Source organism: Triticum aestivum, chromosome 3D, assembly GCF_018294505.1.
Source record: "Triticum aestivum cultivar Chinese Spring chromosome 3D, IWGSC CS RefSeq v2.1, whole genome shotgun sequence".
Taxonomy (NCBI): domain Eukaryota; kingdom Viridiplantae; phylum Streptophyta; class Magnoliopsida; order Poales; family Poaceae; genus Triticum; species Triticum aestivum.
Window position 1 is genome coordinate 53,731,644 of NC_057802.1, and position 6,457 is coordinate 53,738,100.

Consider the following 6,457-nt stretch of genomic DNA (forward strand, 5'->3'; position numbering starts at 1 on the left):
GCGGAGCGGCGGTAGGGTGTGACGGAGGGGGCACGGAGGCCGTTATCGTTGTTGACGTGGATAAGATTGCTACCGCCGCAGGTGCTGGCGGTAGGCTATAGGATGCTACCGCCGGGCCTCGTGGCGGTAGGAGAAAGGATCAAATCATGAATTTTTTTCAAACGGTGGTCAGATCTCGACTTTATATCACAGGGTCAAAACACGAAATTTGGCCGCCGTGGGGCAAGCAGATCTCGTGGGTTTGACTAGCATTTGTTGACTGCCTCGCCATGTGCCGTCACTATGTTCGGACTAATTATCCTGATGATGTTGCAGCGCATGTGCTCCCCTGAAAAGTGCATGCGTTTAAGGACGCCTTGATGATAGTTTAGCTCCAATCATGTGCCGTTTGTTGATAGTATACGTGCTGGCTTAATAACGCTACAAGGCAACATAGAGCGCCACGTCCAACTCCAATCGATCGATTGCAGTATCTGAGTCGAGTGTGCAGGCGCTAGGCGTTGCATATTGACGTAGTAATTTTTAAGCCGTCTAAAGTACGACGTTGGTTAGGTGTGTAGCGCCTGTCAGTTAGACGCTGTATAATGTAGTGTGACGTCTAGGTGTTGGGCGCTACTCAAAAAAATTAGTTGGATGAAATTTTTTCGTCAGCAATTCACTTCATGAATTTTTTTTCGTCCACGGGTTAAATTTATCGTTTTTGCCAACATGTCAAGCGGGAGTGTGTTGGCCGTAGCAGGCAGTGAGCAGGCCATGCTGGTCCCGTCTCCATGGAGCATCACGCAGAGGCCGCACACACGCAGGAACACACTAACACGCACACACCATATACACACACACAATAGAAACAAAAAACCAGACTCTAAAAAAAATTCCCAGATAACATGTGCGCGCACACACAACACAAAAGAAAAAAAAAACACAACATGCAGGCACTAGCAGTCGGTTCAAATTTTGGTGCTCGCATTTATTCCTGGATTTATTTCAGGATTTCCGGCGATGCGCATTCAATGGGAGGAGATGTTCCCGTCGACGACGAGACGCCTACGATGACTTCGTAAATCTCAAGATGATATGTCGGCTCAGTCTTTCGAAGATGCTCATAAGGGTAGGGTGTGCGCGTTCATAGAGATGAGTGTATGCGCGTGTATATGAACGCTTGTGTCTGTACTGATGTTAAAAAAAAACCTTATGGCCACATGGCAAGCATGATAAAATTACACAGACGGATTATGTCAAAACGTAGCATAGTAGTAGCTTTTATTTTGAGGCGATAGGATAGTAGCTTATGTATACTACTCCTTCCGTCTCAAAATAAGTCTTCCAAGTTAAGTGTCTCAATCAAAGTTAATACAAAGTTGAGACACTTATTTTGAGACGGAGGGAGTATGAAAAAAGAATCCTTGATATAATGGATTAAAACGAGGGCGGCCTAGTTGGCTAGCGCGTGAGGTTTATTACCATGTGGCCGAGGTCGAATCCCACTCTTGCACCAATTATTTTCCTAGGTGGGACCCCATAGAGCAGGGAGCAGTCAATTGGACAAAATACGTAGCTTTACGGTGAGTCAGTGACTGTAAATCACCACAACTCGTATTCAATGGCCGTATTAAGCGTATTCTAAAGTCCAGTGACCGTAGTGTGCTTTGACCTCAACTTCAATAACCATAAGTGTATTTGTCTCTAAATACTGTACTTTTGAATAGTTGGCTTTTGCCTTTCTCGATTGTTCGTACAAATATGTCTAATTTTCCACCTCCTGCTTCTTTTCATCACCTATAGATTAATTATTAGGCCAGTTAGCTTTTATCATTTTAGGCTGTCCTAACAAGTCTACTTAATATTCCATCTCTTTGCTTGTGTTAGGGACACATATACAAGCTTGGTATTATTTGTGGAATGACAACAGCTACATACCGCCGCTACCACCATTGCTTCTGCGCAACCTGCTGTCATGTCAAACTTTTGGCGAGCAGTGATATCTCAAATGAGGCTACGGGGTCATTTTGCTCGTGAGAATTCTTCTTTGCCGAATTCTGGAATGGAGCTGATAAAAGAATTGAGCAACAATCAACAAATTTGCCTTTCTGCTGCCCAGTGAGGAATTTGTTACTTCGAGTAAGCACTCATCTCATCCACTAATCTTATTTTATCAGTTAAGATGGTTATGGTATAAATATATTCTTTTTGCGAGGAATGGTATAAATATATTCACGACATAATATAATTTTGAACCGCTCACTAAACTTTTTTAGAAATTCTGATGATCGGTCTTAACTCTTAAAGCAAGTATCACATCTGTGGACAGATTGAGATTGGGTTACAATATTGTAGATTTGTTTGACATGTATTTGTCATGCTTATAGGCAGTTCCCTGTCCTATTCTTTACACAAATTATTCCCGTGTAGCCTTATGGATAGGCCAGTTGCTCCAAGAAATACAGTTTTACTGAATCTCAGGGACAAATAAATAGCATATATGTGCACTGCTAATGACACTGACAAAAAGGTTTTAACTATGTAGAGCAAGTAGAGAGGAGCTGTGGAGCCTCGCCGGCAAGACGGCCCTTGTCACCGGTAGAAGGATGGTGCAGCAGCCGGTCTTCAGTGGAGGAGAGAGATCGCCCGCTCCGCACCATGCTGCTCTCGCCCTCTCCTCTTTCTTCTTTCGATACGAGAGGTTTTCTTCCACGCGGGGGAGACGTGGGTCAAAACCCGATGAAATCCCTGCAGTTTGGGGTGGGTTTAAACGAACGAAGCCTCAGGAGGGAGGCCACATTTTCTGCAAGACCAGAAACAAAGCTTCAGAAATATATACTGTAATATCTTGTTGGTCATGTTAAACAAGCGGACAAACATGCAAATCTGTAGTATGGCAGGGTACTGCTCCATGTAAAACAAACATATAAGCACCACATATTCAGTTCATAGACAAACACACCAGGAAATTCCGTGCAAGTACATTGGATACTGGCAGTCGATGAACAAAGAGAACAAGTAAAAAGTACGATGAAAAGAGGGTCTGAGGTTCAGCTTGTCTTCGCCATTCACCAGCAATGGATTATATACATAAGAACCTCAACATTTTTTATTTTGCATATTTACAAAACTCCTGCTAGAAATACCAAGCAACATACTAACATTTACTATTAGCTGGATTGTAAAAACATACCAAGAAGACAATACATAAATATTAAACAGGACAAGCAATTTGCAACAACAAACAAGAGTTAAATGCAGTACAGAGGACAGCAAGAAAACTAATCAAGTTCAAAGCACTGTATGGAACATAATCTTAGGAGTCAAAAGAAAGAAAGAAGAACACATATTTTAGAATATGTGCCGCTGACATCAGTGGTCCAGGAACCATATACTGCAGAAGTACTCCACAAGGCTAAGATCTAATAAAAAAGACGAGCACCTTATACTAGAAGCATTCCCAGCAGTAACGGTACCAGTGTTCTCCTTGAAACTTGGGCGGAGCTTCCTCAGTTTCGCTGGGTCAAACTAAGAGGCATAAAATGCTCATATTACATAGTAGTAGTATAACATAAAAAGGTTATACAGAATAAATGACATACTTTCCTTGTTTTAATTAACTACAAGACAAACTATCAGCAACTTTGCCAATAACAGAGTGTGTACTGCCTAATATTTCTTGAGCCTGGTACATTTTATATTTCGCTACAGAATGCATGAAAACACTTGATACAGAATGGAGACAGACATAATTTGTTTTTTACAGAATAATTTGGTTGTTTTAAAAGGATTTACAGACACTGCTAACAAAAAAACATGGGATAGCCCTATAGTTCATTGTTTCCAGCTTTTGTGTTTGAAAAAAATTACCCTGTCTAGGGCTCTAGGCTCTTGTCTTTTTCAACAAGTACCGGTGGTTTTCCTCTGCCAACAGGAACTTCAACCTGGTAGATAGGACAGAGGGCATTAAGAAAACAAATAAAGGAATGGTTGCTAATATGGCAAAGAGATAGAAAATGACCGGAATGATCTCCCATGCAAAAGCGCCACTATCACGAGCAGCAATTCAGTGTCTCTGTCCCATGTCCACCGCCCATTTCAAGAATTGACTGAATTGTTGCCTCTAGGGCGCCTCCCGCAACAAGGTTTGAAGCAGCCTGACCATAAGTTTCTGCTTCAATGCTGTACAAATGATGGTAGTAAAGATCATGTCAAATGGGTTAAGAGGAAGTAATATAACTTCTTGAAATAGGAAATGCATTTTATGAGATTACAAATCAAAATAAGAAGAAATAAAGAACATAAATCAACTCACGAGACAGCAACAGCAGGAGCTGGGGAGGAGGTGGCAGCTGGACCAGGAGCACTGACAGGTACACTACGTCAGTAAAGGTAAGGATAGGGCTACCTAGCTGCCAACAACCACTAGCCATATAGCATAATAATAATAATACAAAATTACAAATCAATGATAGGAAGCTATTATTTACTAACAACCTTTTGAGACTCTCCTGCTGAAGTTAAAAAGGAACTATACCAAGATATTAAAATATCACATCTTCAGTGACTGATAAAAAAGAAAGAAATACAGACTTGTGCATCTCATGGCATGTCATTTAAAATGGCAAAGCGGTATTTTATATACAAAAAATATCTTTAAAGAGACCAAAAAAATCTGAACATAACAGAATACACCTGAAAAAGATCAAATCAGTTTTTTTTAATAAGAGTAAAACTCACATAGGTGCTGGCACAGCCACTGCTTGAGGTGCTGGTGTGGCTGGTGCTTGAGAGGCAGGAGTAGCAGGCACCGTCTGAGTAGGGGGTGCCTGCGTAATAAATGCAGGTCAAAAAGTAGAATCTCACCAATAGAAACATATATATATATATAGTGAGGAAATGAGAAATTTGACTTAACCAGAAAAAACACACACAAACAGATGACAAAAATACGTCGAGTCAGGAGCTCATAGTTGTGAACTTCGTAAAATCTGCCATTCTAATTCAACTAATATAGTTGGCTCAGAGCTTAACTATCTCTGCCAATTAAAGAAACAACGAACTTAACCAGTACCATCATAGTTTCAGTGAAAAAATATGGCAAAAGGTACTGTCCGCAAATAACTCCCAAAGAATCATGACAAAGTTTTGGATATATGGAACGGGTGAAAGATACACTTGACCATTTTCATTTGAGGTAAATTATGCAAATACGAGCACACAAAAAACCACAAAAGCAACATACACTTGACCATTTTCTGTTTAGTAGCTATACTGACGCATTCTTTTTTCCAGTTTTCGATTGTTCAAATCTGCCTACAAGAACAATACATGGACTGAACTGGAGGGATTTGAGTTTCAGAAATGAAAGGAAGTTGCAGCACGCTCCAACCTCATGCGTTGGAGGTGCGCATGAGCAGTTGTCATGGAAGCAACAGGAGCTAGGGGAGCGGGTCTGTCATGTGTTAGAGGTGCTGACCGCCGTCGACGGAGACGAACGCGTGCGAGTTGTTGTCAGCCCGTGTTGGTACAGTTAACTGCTGCTAGTCCAATCACTGATCCGTTCGCAGTTCACATCGCGCCCAACCTGCAATAGAACACGAAGAGAATCAGAGTTGCACGAACTTGGAGAAAAGAGGAGCACAGGGAGTAGTGGCTCTCGCCGGCGGCGTCGGGACGTGCACATCAGTGGAGTGGATCGAACGAGCGGCACCTTAGGACGAGGGAGGTGGCGTGCAGCTGCAAGGTTTGCTGGGAGATGGGGGATCCCCATCGCGTGCAGCCAAGCCAGGGGATGCGGTCACCGGCTGCGGTGGCCGGCGAAGGTCCGGCGGTTGGGGCGTGGTGGGGATGGAGGGCGGCGGCGGGAGGCGATCTGGGGATGGAGAGAGGCACGCTGGGGATGGGGCCCGGCGGCGGGAGGCGCGCCGGGGCCGGGGCGGCGGCCGTGAGAGGCGCGCTGGAGCCGGGAGGATCGTCGGCAAGAGGCGCGCCGAAGCCGGGGGCTGGAGGTGGGTTGGGGGTGGAGCCGCGGTGCTGTGGGGGTTTTGGGATTGGGACGGGCCGGCGCTGTTGGTTTTCTGTGGATCTCGGGAACGCATGATCGCGTGTATATAGGCCCGACTGTTATCGGAATAATATTCTCATCCTAGGATCAGAATAATGTTACCCTCTCTGTCTATATATATATATAAATAAAACTAATTATTAGAAATAAAAGTTATTATTAGCAAGATAGTTAGTACCCTTATTGTTTTCTCATCAACCCTTAAACGAGCAGTTACCTTTCATGGACACTTGATGCCTATACAATTTCCAAGATATCTTTTTTACCTGTTTTAGATCCCCATATGTCAATTTCATTGTTAATGGCATATTGTTTTATTGCCACCCTGAACTCTTCCATTGAAGGGAACAAGGCACCTACATACATCTGAGGGTTCTCTTTGTCATATGCAATCTCATCCTCCTGAGCTAT

General features: G+C 43.2%; 1 long non-coding RNA gene across 3 annotated transcripts; it reads right to left on the minus strand.

Moving 5' to 3' along the window:
* Window positions 1-2,309: 2,309 nt before the first annotated feature.
* LOC123077349 (uncharacterized) lies at window positions 2,310-6,044 on the minus strand. Of its 3 annotated transcripts, none has more exons than XR_006436530.1 (8): window positions 5,693-6,044; window positions 5,459-5,566; window positions 4,720-4,808; window positions 4,295-4,345; window positions 4,001-4,161; window positions 3,850-3,923; window positions 3,422-3,507; window positions 2,310-2,782 (listed from the first exon to the last, which is right to left on the minus strand). It is a non-coding gene; the product is annotated as an uncharacterized lncRNA (long non-coding RNA). The 3 variants fall into 3 exon arrangements; XR_006436531.1 differs by having other exon boundaries at window positions 4,295-4,357; XR_006436532.1 differs by having other exon boundaries at window positions 5,372-5,566.
* Window positions 6,045-6,457: the final 413 nt, after the last annotated feature.